The sequence below is a fragment of the Eucyclogobius newberryi genome, unplaced genomic scaffold, assembly GCF_026437365.1.
Source record: "Eucyclogobius newberryi isolate DKJ021-1_F unplaced genomic scaffold, fEucNew1.0.hap1 SCAF_1, whole genome shotgun sequence".
NCBI classification, from domain to species: Eukaryota; Metazoa; Chordata; class Actinopteri; order Gobiiformes; family Gobiidae; genus Eucyclogobius; species Eucyclogobius newberryi.
Window position 1 is genome coordinate 2,261,721 of NW_027315723.1, and position 16,558 is coordinate 2,278,278.

Genomic DNA, 16,558 nt, shown 5'->3' on the forward strand with positions numbered 1-16,558 from the left:
AACAGTGAAGCAAAATATGAAGCTACAAAAGGACCACGTACGATAAGCGCCCCCTGCAGGTTAAAGCGCCTCCTGCAGGTTAAAGCGCCTCCTGCAGGTTAAAGCGCCTCCTGCAGGTTAAAGCGCCTCCTGCAGGTTAAAGCGCCTCCTGCAGGTTAAAGCGGCCCCTGCAGGTTAAAGCGCCTCCTGCAGGTTAAAGCGCCAGCACTCCTCCTGCAGGTTAAAGCGCCTCCTGCAGGTTAAAGCGCCTCCTGCAGGTTAAAGCGCCCCCTGCAGGTTAAAGCGCCAGCACTCCTCCTGCAGGTTAAAGCGCCTCCTGCAGGTTAAAGCGCCCCCTGCAGGTTAAAGCGCCCCCTGCAGGTTAAAGCGCCAGCACTCCTCCTGCAGGTTAAAGCGCCTCCTGCAGGTTAAAGCGTCTCCTGCAGGTTAAAGCGCCTCCTGCAGGTTAAAGCGCCCCCTGCAGGTTAAAGCGCCAGCACTCCTCCTGCAGGTTAAAGCGCCTCCTGCAGGTTAAAGCGCCCCCTGCAGGTTAAAGCGCCAGCACTCCTCCTGCAGGTTAAAGCGCCTCCTGCAGGTTAAAGCGTCTCCTGCAGGTTAAAGCGCCTCCTGCAGGTTAAAGCGCCTCCTGCAGGTTAAAGCGTCTCCTGCAGGTTAAAGCGTCTCCTGCAGGTTAAAGCGCCTCCTGCAGGTTAAAGCGTCTCCACGCCTCCTGCAGGTTTAAAAAGCCACCTGCAGGTTAAAGCGCCTCCTGCAGGTTAAAGCGCCTCCGCGCCTCCTGCAGGTTAAAGAGCCTCCTGCAGGTTAAAGCGCCTCCTGCAGGTTAAAGCGCCAGCGCGCCTCCTGCAGGTTAAAGCGCCTCCTGCAGGTTAAAGCGCCTTCTGCAGGTTAAAGCGCCTCCGCGCCTCCTGCAGGTTAAAGAGCCTCCTGCAGGTTAAAGCGCCTCCTGCAGGTTAAAACGCCTCCGCGCCTCCGCGCCTCCTGCAGGTTAAAGAGCCTCCTGCAGGTTAAAGTGCCTCCTGCAGGTTAAAGCGCCTCCTGCAGGTTAAAGCGTCTCCACGCCTTCTGCAGGTTTAAAAAGCCACCTGCAGGTTAAAGCGCCTCCTGCAGGTTAAAGCGCCTCCGCGCCTCCTGCAGGTTAAAGAGCCTCCTGCAGGTTAAAGCGCCTCCTGCAGGTTAAAGCGCCTCCGCGCCTCCTGCAGGTTAAAGCGCCTCCTGCAGGTTAAAGCGTCTCCTGCAGGTTAAAGCGCCTCCGCGCCTCCTGCAGGTTAAAGCGCCTCCGCGCCTCCTGCAGGTTAAAGCGCCTTCTGCAGGTTAAAGCGCCTCCGCGCCTCCTGCAGGTTAAAGAGCCTCCTGCAGGTTAAAGCGCCTCCTGCAGGTTAAAACGCCTCCGCGCCTCCTGCAGGTTAAAGAGCCTCCTGCAGGTTAAAGTGCCTCCTGCAGGTTAAAGCGCCTCCGCGCCTCCTGCAGGTTAAAGCGCCTCCTGCAGATTAAAGCGCCTCCGCGTGTCCTGCAGGTTAAAGCGCCTCCTGCAGGTTAAAGCGCCCCCTGCAGGTTAAAGCGCCTCCTGCAGGTTAAAGCGTCTCCTGCAGGTTAAAGCGCCTCCTGCAGGTTAAAGCGCCTCCTGCAGGTTAAAGCGCCCCCTGCAGGTTGAAGCGCCTCCTGCAGGTTAAAGTGCCTCCGCGCCTCCTGCAGGTTAAAGCGCCTCCTGCAGGTTAAAGCGCCTCCGCGCCTCCTGCAGGTTAAAGCACCTCCGCGCCTCCTGCAGGTTAAAGCGCCTCCTGCAGGTTAAAGCGCCCCCTGCAGGTTAAAGCGCCTCCTGCAGGTTAAAGCGCCTCCTGCAGGTTAAAGCGCCTCCTGCAGGTTAAAGTGCCCCCTGCAGGTTAAAGCGCCTCCTGCAGGTTAAAGCGCCCCCTGCAGGTTAAAGCGCCCCCTGCAGGTTAAAGCGCCTCCTGCAGGTTAAAGCGCCCCCTGCAGGTTAAAGCGCCTCCTGCAGGTTAAAGCGCCCCCTGCAGGTTAAAGCGCCCCCTGCAGGTTAAAGCGCCTCCTGCAGGTTAAAGCGCCCCCTGCAGGTTAAAGCGCCTCCTGCAGGTTAAAGCGCCCCCTGCAGGTTAAAGCGCCCCCTGCAGGTTAAAGCGCCAGCACTCCTCCTGCAGGTTAAAGCGCCTCCTGCAGGTTAAAGCGTCTCCTGCAGGTTAAAGCGCCTCCTGCAGGTTAAAGCGCCCCCTGCAGGTTAAAGCGCCAGCACTCCTCCTGCAGGTTAAAGCGCCTCCTGCAGGTTAAAGCGCCCCCTGCAGGTTAAAGCGCCAGCACTCCTCCTGCAGGTTAAAGCGCCTCCTGCAGGTTAAAGCGTCTCCTGCAGGTTAAAGCGCCTCCTGCAGGTTTAAAGAGCCACCTGCAGGTTAAAGCGCCTCCTGCAGGTTAAAGCGCCTCCGCGCCTCCTGCAGGTTAAAGAGCCTCCTGCAGGTTAAAGCGCCTCCTGCAGGTTAAAGCGCCTCCGCGCCTCCTGCAGGTTAAAGAGCCTCCTGCAGGTTAAAGCGCCTCCTGCAGGTTAAAGCGCCAGCGCGCCTCCTGCAGGTTAAAGCGCCTCCTGCAGGTTAAAGCGCCTCCTGCAGGTTAAAGCGTCTCCTGCAGGTTAAAGCGCCTCCGCGCCTCCTGCAGGTTAAAGCGCCTTCTGCAGGTTAAAGCGCCTCCGCGCCTCCTGCAGGTTAAAGCGCCTCCACGCCTCCTGCAGGTTAAAGAGCCTCCTGCAGGTTAAAGCGCCTCCTGCAGGTTAAAACGCCTCCGCGTGTCCTGCAGGTTAAAGCGCCTCCTGCAGGTTAAAGCGCCTCCGCGCCTCCTGCAGGTTAAAGAGCCTCCTGCAGGTTAAAGCGCCTCCTGCAGGTTAAAGCGCCTCCGCGCCTCCTGCAGGTTAAAGCGCCTCCTGCAGGTTAAAGCGCCTCCTGCAGGTTAAAGCGCCTCCTGCAGGTTAAAGCGCCTCCTGCAGGTTAAAGCGCCCCCTGCAGGTTAAAGCGCCAGCACTCCTCCTGCAGGTTAAAGCGCCTCCTGCAGGTTAAAGCGCCTCCTGCAGGTTAAAGCGCCCCCTGCAGGTTAAAGCGCCAGCACTCCTCCTGCAGGTTAAAGCGCCTCCTGCAGGTTAAAGCGTCTCCTGCAGGTTAAAGCGCCCCCTGCAGGTTAAAGCGCCTCCTGCAGGTTAAAGCGCCCCCTGCAGGTTAAAGCGCCTCCTGCAGGTTAAAGCGTCTCCTGCAGGTTAAAGCGCCTCCTGCAGGTTAAAGCGCCTCCTGCAGGTTAAAGCGCCCCCTGCAGGTTGAAGCGCCTCCTGCAGGTTAAAGCGCCTCCGCGCCTCCTGCAGGTTAAAGCGCCTCCTGCAGGTTAAAGCGCCTCCTGCAGGTTAAAGCGCCTCCGCGCCTCCTGCAGGTTAAAGCGCCTCCACGCCTCCTGCAGGTTAAAGCACCTCCGCGCCTCCTGCAGGTTAAAGCGCCTCCTGCAGGTTAAAGCGCCCCCTGCAGGTTAAAGCGCCTCCTGCAGGTTAAAGCGCCTCCTGCAGGTTAAAGCGCCCCCTGCAGGTTAAAGCGCCTCCTGCAGGTTAAAGCGCCCCCTGCAGGTTAAAGCGCCCCCTGCAGGTTAAAGCGCCTCCTGCAGGTTAAAGCGCCTCCTGCAGGTTAAAGCGCCCCCTGCAGGTTAAAGCGCCTCCTGCAGGTTAAAGCGCCCCCTGCAGGTTAAAGCGCCCCCTGCAGGTTAAAGCGCCCCCTGCAGGTTAAAGCGCCCCCTGCAGGTTAAAGCGCCTCCTGCAGGTTATATCTGATGCCAGTGACATGTCCGGGAGAAGAAGGGAAACAGACTGTGAACGCTGTCGAAAATATTAACAAGAAATGAATGAGCTGAAAACACGAATATTTGTTTTGGAATCTGAAGAAGACTCCAAGATACAATTCCAGTGTCATCCAGTGGTAAGAAGTCTACATTTTTTTACTTATACTTTCAACCTAAACCGCGGTGACTCTGTGTCATTCCAAAACTGTCTAAAAACCAGAAAGACCAGGATCAAAGCCTAAACAATACAAAGATAACGTAAAGTCACCTAAAATACACATACTCACAAACACATTTTTAACACTTTCAGAGACGGAATTAAATGTACAAAGGAAAAATGTAAAATGTGACGTGGCCAAAATGGCGCAGACAGAAGGAGGATCTGTGCCAAGCGTCACTGACAGGTCTGTGCTGTTTGGAGACAGGTCTGTGCTGTTTGGAGACAGGTCTGTGCTGATTGGAGACAGGTCTGTGCTGATTGGAGACAGGTATGTGCTGTTTGGAGACAGGTCTGTGCTGTTTGGAGACAGGTCTGTGCTGATTGGAGACAGGTCTGTGCTGATTGGAGACTGGTCTGTGCTGATTGGAGACAGGTCTGTGCTGATTGGAGACAGGTCTGTGCTGATTGGAGACAGGTCTGTGCTGATTGGAGACAGGTCTGTACTGATTGGAGACGGGGCGATAAGTCACGTGACGCATGAAAAGATCAACACACATTCTTTTCCAAGCGTCACTGTTTCTGAGATAACGTCACTCCTTCCACATGTTTTGACTTGGAGGAGTGAAACAGCTGATTGTGCAGCAGTCGACATGTGACGAGAACAGACTGAAGTTTTGAAAAGAGACTTCTTGAAGTTATTCGACGTGTTTGAAAAAGTGGAAATCAAAACATTCATAAGTGGAACTGTCAACTGTCAACATCGACAGGAAGAGAAACAAGTTTAACTTCAGCTGAACACATGGCTGTCCAAAGAGTGTGCAACGAGAGGAGGAGTGAGGGTGCAGAGGAGGAGTGAGGGTGCAGAGGAGGAGTGAGGGTGGAGTGAGGGTGCAGAGGTGGAGTGAGGGTGCAGAGGTGGAGTGAGGGTGGAGTGAGGGTGCAGAGGTGGAGTGAGGGTGCAGAGGTGGAGCGAGGGTGCAGAGGTGGAGTGAGGGTGCAGAGGTGGAGTGAGGGTGCAGAGGTGGAGTGAGGGTGGAGTGAGGGTGCACAGGTGGAGTGAGGGTGCAGAGGTGGAGTGAGGGTGCAGATGTGGAGTGAGGGTGCACAGGTGGAGTGAGGGTAGAGAGGTGGAGTGAGGGTGCAGAGGTGGAGTGAGGGTGCAGAGGTGGAGTGAGGGTGCAGAGGTGGAGTGAGGGTGCTGACAGAGAACCTGCTCCACGCTCTGAGGCATTGGACTGGGCCTGGACAGGGTCCTGAGCAGATAGTTAGAGAAGAGAGGAATGAGAGAAGAATTCCTGCTCCATCAGCCAGAGACCGAGCCAATGTTTCAACATCAAAAGCACCACAACCTCAGCCTCCACCAAAGGATTCATCAGCAGCCGCTCCACCAGCACCAGCAAAGGATTCAGAATGCTCCACAATCACCTCCACCGCCTCCAGCGAAGGATTCATCAGCAACAGCACCACAACAATCTTCAAAGGCCTCGGACCCATCTGTGACAGGCTCGACAACATCCCTGTCATCTCCCCTGCCTTCACACCAGCCCTGGGTTCCCCCTACAACATCTACTCCCACTACAGATTCCTCATTCTCCTTCTCATCTCCACCCTCACCATTGGGCCTTCCCAGCCATCTTAAGGCCTGATCAAATCAGGCCTTAAGATGGCTCCACACACGTCCAATATCCAAAACGCAAGATCAAGGGTTATGTCAATATTTATCAACTTTTCCCCGCACAAGCCGACTACACCAACAAAAGCCCCACCCCTCCCCCCTCGCCTCTCACCTGGTATCTCCCATAGAGAGGATGCACTGGGTCTCAGCGTTGCCGGGACTTATTGTCATATTAAAAATCAAACCAACCCGGGGCCCTATGTAAAAAGAGCCCCCCCTAGTGCTATTTCTGTAGTCGCATCATCACACAGATGGAAAAACAAAATGCGAGTCAGGCTCAATCTGAGAAATGTGATTCATATTCCCTGTGAAAAGATAAAGCCCAGTCCCACTGAAACTAGTCTGAAACTTGCTGTGCTAAATGTCAGATCCTTATGTAACAAATCACTCTTAATTAATAATTTTATTTCTTCTTATAATCTTGATTTTATGTTTTTAACTGAAACATGGCTTGACAAAAACACAGGAAACATAGTTCTGATAGAATCTGCTCCACCCAACTTTAAGTTTGAATCTGAAACGTGAGAAAACAAAAGGGGGCGGAGTCTGTGCTGTCTTTAGATATGAAATAATGACCCACAGGTTGTCTTTTGGGGTGTTTTCATCATGTGAGTATGTCTCCTTTAAAATGGAGCTAAAAAAAGTCTCATTCTCTTCATTGTTTTATACAAGCCTCTCCAGCCGAAGCTAACCCTAACCTTAAGTCTTACTCAGCATGTGAGTGGCCCCACCCACAGCAGAGTGGCCCCACCCACAGCAGAGTGGTGTGTAAGTGTGTATGTAAGTGTGTATCTAAGTGTGTAGTTAAGTGTGTATCTAAGTGTGTATGTAAGTGTGTAGTTAAAGGCGCAATGGACGATTTTTCGGCGATTTGAGAACGCAATTTTTCGGCAATTTGAGAACGCGATTTGAGAAGTGCGCATGCGCACTCCCCCGTGCAGACCGATCTAAGTGTGTAGTTAAGTGTGTAGTTAAGTGTGTGTGTAAGTGTGTATCTAAGTGTGTAGTTAAGTGTGTGTGTAAGTGTGTATCTAAGTGTGTAGTTAACTGTGTCGTTAAGTGTGTGTGTAAGTGTGTAGTTAAGTGTGTGTGTGTGTGTGTGTAAGTGTGTATCTAAGTGTGTAGTTAAGTGTGTGTGTAAGTGTGTATCTAAGTGTGTAGTTAAGTGTGTAGTTAAGTGTGTGTGTAAGTGTGTAGTTAAGTGTGTGTGTAAGTGTGTATCTAAGTGTGTAGTTAAGTGTGTGTGTAAGTGTGTATCTAAGTGTGTAGTTAAGTGTGTGTGTAAGTGTGTATCTAAGTGTGTAGTTAAGTGTGTGTGTAAGTGTGTATCTAAGTGTGTAGTTAACTGTGTAGTTAAGTGTGTGTGTAAGTGTGTAGTTAAGTGTGTGTGTGTGTAAGTGTGTAGTTAAGTGTGTGTGTAAGTGTGTATCTAAGTGTGTAGTTAAGTGTGTAGTTAAGTGTGTGTGTAAGTGTGTAGTTAAGTGTGCGTGTGTGTAAGTGTGTATCTAAGTGTGTAGTTAAGTGTGTGTGTAAGTGTGTATCTAAGTGTGTAGTTAAGTGTGTGTGTAAGTGTGTATCTAAGTGTGTAGTTAACTGTGTCGTTAAGTGTGTGTGTAAGTGTGTAGTTAAGTGTGTGTGTGTGTGTGTGTAAGTGTGTATCTAAGTGTGTAGTTAAGTGTGTGTGTAAGTGTGTATCTAAGTGTGTAGTTAAGTGTGTAGTTAAGTGTGTGTGTAAGTGTGTAGTTAAGTGTGTGTGTAAGTGTGTATCTAAGTGTGTAGTTAAGTGTGTGTGTAAGTGTGTATCTAAGTGTGTAGTTAAGTGTGTGTGTAAGTGTGTATCTAAGTGTGTAGTTAAGTGTGTGTGTAAGTGTGTATCTAAGTGTGTAGTTAACTGTGTAGTTAAGTGTGTGTGTAAGTGTGTAGTTAAGTGTGTGTGTGTAAGTGTGTAGTTAAGTGTGTGTGTAAGTGTGTATCTAAGTGTGTAGTTAAGTGTGTAGTTAAGTGTGTGTGTAAGTGTGTAGTTAAGTGTGCGTGTGTGTAAGTGTGTATCTAAGTGTGTAGTTAAGTGTGTGTGTAAGTGTGTATCTAAGTGTGTAGTTAAGTGTGTGTGTAAGTGTGTATCTAAGTGTGTAGTTAACTGTGTCGTTAAGTGTGTGTGTAAGTGTGTAGTTAAGTGTGTGTGTGTGTGTGTGTGTAAGTGTGTATCTAAGTGTGTAGTTAAGTGTGTGTGTAAGTGTGTATCTAAGTGTGTAGTTAAGTGTGTAGTTAAGTGTGTGTGTAAGTGTGTAGTTAAGTGTGTGTGTAAGTGTGTATCTAAGTGTGTAGTTAAGTGTGTGTGTAAGTGTGTATCTAAGTGTGTAGTTAAGTGTGTAGTTAAGTGTGTGTGTAAGTGTGTATCTAAGTGTGTAGTTAAGTGTGTGTGTAAGTGTGTATCTAAGTGTGTAGTTAACTGTGTAGTTAAGTGTGTGTGTAAGTGTGTAGTTAAGTGTGTGTGTGTGTAAGTGTGTAGTTAAGTGTGTGTGTAAGTGTGTATCTAAGTGTGTAGTTAAGTGTGTGTGTAAGTGTGTATCTAAGTGTGTAGTTAACTGTGTCGTTAAGTGTGTGTGTAAGTGTGTAGTTAAGTGTGTGTGTGTGTGTGTGTGTGTAAGTGTGTATCTAAGTGTGTAGTTAAGTGTGTGTGTAAGTGTGTATCTAAGTGTGTAGTTAAGTGTGTAGTTAAGTGTGTGTGTAAGTGTGTAGTTAAGTGTGTGTGTAAGTGTGTATCTAAGTGTGTAGTTAAGTGTGTGTGTAAGTGTGTATCTAAGTGTGTAGTTAAGTGTGTGTGTAAGTGTGTATCTAAGTGTGTAGTTAAGTGTGTGTGTAAGTGTGTATCTAAGTGTGTAGTTAACTGTGTAGTTAAGTGTGTGTGTAAGTGTGTAGTTAAGTGTGTGTGTGTAAGTGTGTAGTTAAGTGTGTGTGTAAGTGTGTATCTAAGTGTGTAGTTAAGTGTGTAGTTAAGTGTGTGTGTAAGTGTGTAGTTAAGTGTGCGTGTGTGTAAGTGTGTATCTAAGTGTGTAGTTAAGTGTGTGTGTAAGTGTGTATCTAAGTGTGTAGTTAAGTGTGTGTGTAAGTGTGTATCTAAGTGTGTAGTTAACTGTGTCGTTAAGTGTGTGTGTAAGTGTGTAGTTAAGTGTGTGTGTGTGTGTGTGTGTAAGTGTGTATCTAAGTGTGTAGTTAAGTGTGTGTGTAAGTGTGTATCTAAGTGTGTAGTTAAGTGTGTAGTTAAGTGTGTGTGTAAGTGTGTAGTTAAGTGTGTGTGTAAGTGTGTATCTAAGTGTGTAGTTAAGTGTGTGTGTAAGTGTGTATCTAAGTGTGTAGTTAAGTGTGTAGTTAAGTGTGTGTGTAAGTGTGTATCTAAGTGTGTAGTTAAGTGTGTGTGTAAGTGTGTATCTAAGTGTGTAGTTAACTGTGTAGTTAAGTGTGTGTGTAAGTGTGTAGTTAAGTGTGTGTGTGTGTAAGTGTGTAGTTAAGTGTGTGTGTAAGTGTGTATCTAAGTGTGTAGTTAAGTGTGTAGTTAAGTGTGTGTGTAAGTGTGTAGTTAAGTGTGCGTGTGTGTAAGTGTGTATCTAAGTGTGTAGTTAAGTGTGTGTGTAAGTGTGTATCTAAGTGTGTAGTTAAGTGTGTGTGTAAGTGTACATCTAAGTGTGTAGTTAACTGTGTAGTTAAGTGTGTGTGTAAGTGTGTAGTTAAGTGTGTGTGTGTGTGTAAGTGTGTATCTAAGTGTGTAGTTAAGTGTGTAGTTAAGTGTGTGTGTGTAAGTGTGTAGTTAAGTGTGTGTGTGTGTAAGTGTGTATCTAAGTGTGTAGTTAAGTGTGTGTGTAAGTGTGTATCTAAGTGTGTAGTTAAGTGTGTAGTTAAGTGTGTGTGTAAGTGTGTAGTTAAGTGTGTGTGTGTGTGTAAGTGTGTATCTAAGTGTGTAGTTAAGTGTGTGTGTAAGTGTGTATCTAAGTGTGTAGTTAAGTGTGTAGTTAAGTGTGTGTGTAAGTGTGTAGTTAAGTGTGTAGTTAAGTGTGTGTGTAAGTGTGTATCTAAGTGTGTAGTTAAGTGTGTGTGTAAGTGTGTAGTTAAGTGTGTAGTTAAGTGTGTGTGTAAGTGTGTAGTTAAGTGTGTGTGTGTGTGTAAGTGTGTATCTAAGTGTGTAGTTAAGTGTGTGTGTAAGTGTGTAGTTAAGTGTGTAGTTAAGTGTGTGTGTAAGTGTGTAGTTAAGTGTGTAGCATAGCCACAGAAGGTGCGTAAAAAATGTGTGTAACAGCCCGCTTTTCTGTTTATCCCGCCCTGTATTGATTTTATGAATGGGAGGCGTGTCCGAGGTGCGTGGACGGGAGCGCTTATTAGGGATACTACAGGTGGGGGGAGGAGCTTGGTTTTTGGTGATTTTGGTACCGCTTGGGCCGGATTGGGGAGACGAGCGTCGGCCGCCTAAACCCACTGTGAGAACTGAACTCAGTAGAACCGGACTGTGAGGACCACCGGGGCAAAACCTGTGTAGCGAACCTTGCTGCCGTGTTCGGATTTTGTTCCTGAACAAAAAGAAGAGAGCACATTACGCCGGTGCTGAAGTCTCTTTACTGGCTCCCCGTCGAGTTTAGATTCAAATTTAAAATTCTACTCCTGACCTACAAAACCATAAATGACATGGCCCCATCCTACCTCAAAGATGCTATAGAACCATATCATCCAAACAGAGCTCTTCGCTCTCAGAATGCTGGCCTTCTGGTGGTGCCAAGAGTCTCTAAAAGTACTGTAGGACGACCCATGTTAAATATGCTGACACAGTCTCTTCATTTAAGTCCAGGCTTAAAACGTTCCTCTTCGAAATCGCTTATGGTCAGACTAGTTAGGAACAGAAACATAAACCCACAGCTTTAGCTACGCTGCCCTAGGAGTAACTATGCTGGGGGAAGTATGACAGCTTGAGCACTATCCTCTTCTTCTGACTACTTATTCTATCAAAACATATCTATTTTTTAATTCCACTTGCAAACTGTTCACCGCCTTCTTTTTCTTTCTCTCACTCCTGAGGACCTGTGGACCCAGATGCCCCTCCCCTGGTGAAGTGGTCCCTGCCCCATGTGGACGGTCCCTCATCTGCCTGAAGAGTGGCTCCAGCTCCAGTCTCCCTCGCATCCGTCTGTGAGAGTCGGATCTCTCCTTCACTCTGGAACTCCTCCAGGTTTCTACGCTTTTTCCCAAGGAGATTTCTTTGTAGTTTTTCCTGGCCGAGAAGGAGAGTCTAAGGACAGAGGACTCTGGTACATCGTCCCTCGCCACCACAGACATTGTTGATTCGGCCCTCAGAGACGACTGTTGTTGTGATTTTGGGCCTTAAAAAAATAAATTGAATTGAATTACACTGTATTCAGCGGCGGAGAGCGCGCTGGGACGAGCAGGAGGACGCACGGACCTGAGAGCGCGGCGCGCCTGATTGTGGATTATTGATTGTGGATTACCCGTCTTTTTTTGGAATATACTTTTTCTAATTTGGATTTAATGACTAAACTCCGTGAACACCGTGAAGGTTTGAGACCGTTGAAACTGTAAACTGAAGCCGTGCGATGTGATTTTTTGTTTGGTTAAAGTAAAAGGCACGAGGCCACAACTAAAGTGTTTGGGGCGTGGACATTTTATTTTCCAGGTTACACCTGATCTGACATTATTAGCAGCTCAAACAAGCACAAAAGCATCACTATTACACCCTAAATAAATGAATGGTAACTGGGCTCTGAGGAGCAGATCGGTACAAGTGTGTGTGTAAGTGTGTAGTTCAGTGTGTAGTTAAGTGTGTATCTAAGTGTGTAGTTTAGTGTGTATCTAAGTGTGTATGTAAGTGTGTAGTTAAGCCCTCAGGGCCCACATTTCACCCTCAGGGCCCACATTACATTTCACCCTTAGGGCCCACATTTCACCCTCAGAGCCCACATTTCACCCTCAGGGCCCACATTTCACCCTCAGAGCCCACATTTCACCCTCAGAGCCCACATTTCACCCTCAGAGCCCACATTTCACCCTCAGAGCCCACATTTCACCCTCAGAGCCCACATTTTTGCCCACATTTCACCCTCAGGGCCCACATTTCACCCTCAGAGCCCACATTTCACCCTCAGGGCCCACATTTCACCCTCAGGGCCCACATTTCACCCTCAGGGCCCACATTTCACCCTCAGAGCCCACATTTCACCCTCAGGGCCCACATTTCACCCTCAGGTGAAATCACAGCAGTGATCTGACCACACCGTACTGTACATCAGTGATCTGACCACACCGTACACTCACTCTCGCTCACTGAGGTCTTTGGATCAGGACCTGCTGTTGGTTCCTCACATTCGTTTCCTGACCAGAGGAGACGGATCCTTCCAGATGGTTCCAGACTCTGGAATGATCTTCCGTTCTCGCTACGGTCACTGGACTCTGTTGTTGCTGCGGTCACTGGACTCTGTTGTTGCTGCGGTCACTGGACTCTGTTGTTGCTGCGGTCTCTGGACTCTGTTGTTGCTGCGGTCACTGGACTCTGTTGTTGCTGCGGTCACTGGACTCTGTTGTTGCTGCGGTCACTGGACTCTGTTGTTGCTGCGGTCACTGGACTCTGTTGTTGCTGCGGTCACTGGACTCTGTTGTTGCTGCGGTCACTGGACTCTGTTGTTGCTGCGGTCACTGGACTCTGTTGTTGCTTTTAAAGGTCAGCTTAAAACCTTTTTATTTAGTCAGGCCTTTAAATTGCATTTGCTTCAGGGTCTGATTTGACTGTATGTTGTTGTATATGTATCGCTCACTTTAAGTTTGATGTGTTTTTTATTGTTTTATCCTGTGTTTTTGTGAAGCACTTTGTGACTTCTGCCTGTGAAAGGTGCTAAACAAATACAATTTACCTACTTACTTACTAAGTGTGTAGCACAGTGTGTAGCTCAGTGAGTATGTAAGTGTAGCTCAGTGTGTATGTAAGTGTAGCTCAGTGTGTAGCTCAGTGTAGTTCAGTGTGTAGCTCAGTGTGTAGTTCAGTGTGTAGCTCAGTGTAGCTCAGTGAGTATGTAAGTGTAGCTCAGTGTGTAGCTCAGTGTAGTTCAGTGTGTAGCTCAGTGTGTAGCTCAGTGTGTAGCTCAGTGTAGCTCAGTGAGTATGTAAGTGTAGCTCAGTGTGTATGTAAGTGTAGCTCAGTGTGTAGCTCAGTGTGGTGATAGCAGTAACACAAAGCGCTGCCTCTGCTTCCACAGGACCAGCAGTGACACAGGCATCTGACATTGAAGATTCCCACTCGCCACCGCAGCCCGTTAGCTGCCGCAGCGCTAGGCCGTTAGCCTCCGCAGCGCTAGCCCGTCAGCTGCTGCTTCACAGACAGGAAGTGAACCTTCAGCTCGGGCTCCTGATCACATCCTGTAACTGCTGCTGTCGGACTCTTTGTGGACCAGGAAAGTGCTACTTCTGTTTTTCAAGTGTTTTAGACGATATAAAAGTCAAATGTGTGTTTTTGTGTTTTTGTTTTAAACCAAAGCAAAGTGTGAAATGTGAGGCCTCTGCTGACTGCAGGTCCCAGCGGCGCTGACGGGGTTAAACCACTTCCTCTTTCATAAACACCCCACATCACTTCCTCGTTGTTTAAACGTTCACACTTTGAGCCTCAGCTCCACGTCACACCAACAATCACCACAGACACTTTGTTCTTCTATTACAAAAGATGTCAAAATAATATGTGTTTGAAGCAGCGACTGAGGCTTTTACTTTGAAACTGGATTTATTATATTTTGTGATATTCTGAGTCAATTATGCCCAGCATTCAGTACATGAAGTACTCAGTACTTCAGTCCTATCATCTTCAGTACATGAAGTACTCAGTACTTCAGTCCTATCATCTTCAGTACATGAAGTACTCAGTACTTCAGTCCTATCATCTTCAGTACATGAAGTACTCAGTACTTCAGTCCTATCATCTTCAGTACATGAAGTACTCAGTACTTCAGTCCTATCATCTTCAGTACATGAAGTACTCAGTACTTCAGTCCTATCATCTTCAGTACATGAAGTACTCAGTACTTCAGTCCTATCATCTTCAGTACATGAAGTACTCAGTACTTCAGTCCTATCATCTTCAGTACATGAAGTACTCAGTACATGAAGTACTCAGTACTTCAGTCCTATCATCTTCAGTACATGAAGTAATCAGTACTTCAGTCCTATCATCTTCAGTACATCAAGTACTCAGTACTTCAGTCCTATCATCTTCAGTACATCAAGTACTCAGTACTTCAGTTGTATCATCTTCAGTACTTCAGTCCTCAGACTCAGTACTTCAGTACTTCAATCCTCAGACTCAGTACTTCAGTACTTCAGTCCTCAGACTCAGTACTTCAGTACTTCAGTCCTCAGACTCAGTACTTCAGTATTTCAGTACTTCAGTCCTTCAGTCCTCAGACTCAGTACTTCAGTCCTCAGACTCAGTACTTCAGTACTTCAGTCCTCAGACTCAGTACTTCAGTATTTCAGTACTTCAGTCCTTCAGTCCTCAGACTCAGTACTTCAGTCCTCAGACTCAGTACTTCAGTACTCAGACTCAGTACTTCAGTCCTCAGACTCAGTACTTCAGTCCTCAGACTCAGTACTTGAGTACTCAGTACTTCAGTCCTCAGACTCAGTACTGAAATACTTCAGTCCTCAGACTCAGTACTTCAGTCCTCAGACTCAGTACTTCAGTACTCCAGTCCTCAGACTCAGTACTTCAGTACTTCAGTTCTGAGTACTTCAGTACTTCAGTCCTCAGACTCAGTACTTCAGTACTTCAGTACTTCAGTACTTCAGTACATCAGGACTCAGTACTTCAGTCCTCAGGCATCAAAAGTGATCCACATGATTATGACATGTTTAACTGTGTCTGTGACGTATAAACAATATAGTTTTTCCAAATGACATGACATTTTGCACAAAATTCTATTTTGGCGTCTCGATCATAAAAGTCTTGGGGCTGAAGTTATATTTTGTACGGCGTAACCATAGCGATGACAGAAACGTCCCATGTTATCCATATGGGAAAATCACAAAATCTCTAAAATCACCACATTTTTACAAACTCCTCGTTGGGCGTCGGCCCGACCAACTTAACAATGAGATCATCTTCAGGAGCGGGAAAACAAAAGTTATCCAAGTTTTGATTGTAAGTGCTACAGTTGATAAGGGACGGGGCCAAGGCCTCTTCACCTGTAAATACGTGGAAGTTGGAGATGTTAATCGCCAGCTGAGGTTCAGGAGCGGGACCACGCCTCAACCTCTACTCCACCAGTAAACACGCCCCACTCTCTAACCACATCTCTAATTACCCAGAAGCCCTATTCACAGCATATCTTGTCGTCTCTGCTCTCTCGACCCCGCCCTCCCACCCCATGTCTCTATCATCTTCACCTTAACACATCACCATCTACAGAGGGGGCGGGGCTGATTACCCGAGACAGAGTCTCTACCCAGCCAACTCTTGTAGCTCGATTGTGGCTCGATCATCACTACACCGTCGATCTCCATCGTCGATCCATCGTGGTTATTATTGATAAATATTCTTTCATTCTCCGTTGTGGCGTGGTCCCTGCTAGTGAAACTTCACTTGCAGTAAAACAGTGTGCGTGATTCTTCTCTTGTACGTTTAGCGCCGCACACGCCTTTTTCCTACAGAATGTGAGGCCTCAGATCTACTGTCACTAAAGGGAAAATGACACTTGAACTCCTCCGTGGGCGATGGCCCAATCAAGCTCAGATGTGGTGAATATCATCTTCAGGAGCGGCACAAAAGTTATATTTGATTTCAAGTGTCACGGTCTCAGTGACTGACACTTTAATGTGTTAATGTGACTGGAACATGTCCAATGTGTCACGTCTGGTTAGTGCTTAGATAACACACACTCTCATGTACAATGCAGAGAGCGAGGTATGAAGCCTGACAGGGCCGCTGGATGCCGCTTGCAGCTTTAATTCGTTTGGTCAGCGGACACAAAGTGACCACAGTGACAGTTGTGTTAACGTGTCGTGTGGTTTTGATGGTCACACACTCACTGACCGAGTGTCTCTGACCCTGACGTTCAGAGACACTCGGTGTGTGTGTACATGTGTGTGTACATGTGTGTACATGTGTGTGTACATGTGTGTGTACATGTGTGTGTACATGTGTGTGTACATGTGTGTGTACATGTGTGTACATGTGTGTGTACATGTGTGTACATGTGTGTGTACATGTGTGTGTACATGTGTGTACATGTGTGTACATGTGTGTGTACATGTGTGTGTACATGTGTGTGTACATGTGTGTGTACATGTGTGTACATGTGTGTGTACATGTGTGTGTACATGTGTGTACATGTGTGTGTACATGTGTGTACATGTGTGTGTACATGTGTGTGTACATGTGTGTGTACATGTGTGTACATGTGTGTGTACATGTGTGTGTACATGTGTGTACATGTGTGTGTACATGTGTGTGTACATGTGTGTGTACATGTGTGTACATGTGTGTGTACATGTGTGTACATGTGTGTACATGTGTGTGTACATGTGTGTACATGTGTGTGTACATGTGTGTGTACATGTGTGTGTATATGTGTGTACATGTGTGTGTACATGTGTGTGTATATGTGTGTACATGTGTGTGTACATGTGTGTGTACATGTGTGTGTACATGTGTGTACATGTGTGTGTACATGTGTGTGTATATGTGTGTACATGTGTGTGTACATGTGTGTAGATGTGTGTGTACATGTGTGTGTACATGTGTGTACATGTGTGTGTACATGTGTGTGTATATGTGTGTACATGTGTGTGTACATGTGTGTGTACATGTGTGTGTACATGTGTGTACATGTGTGTACATGTGTGTACATGTGTGTAGATGTGTGTACATGTGTGTA

General features: G+C 47.3%; 1 protein-coding gene across 1 annotated transcript in view; it reads right to left on the bottom strand.

Moving 5' to 3' along the window:
* vash2 (vasohibin 2) overlaps positions 1-16,558 on the bottom strand; it is a 49,380-nt gene that overhangs the window by 4,162 nt on the left and 28,660 nt on the right. The gene's annotated exons all lie outside the window — the stretch shown is intronic.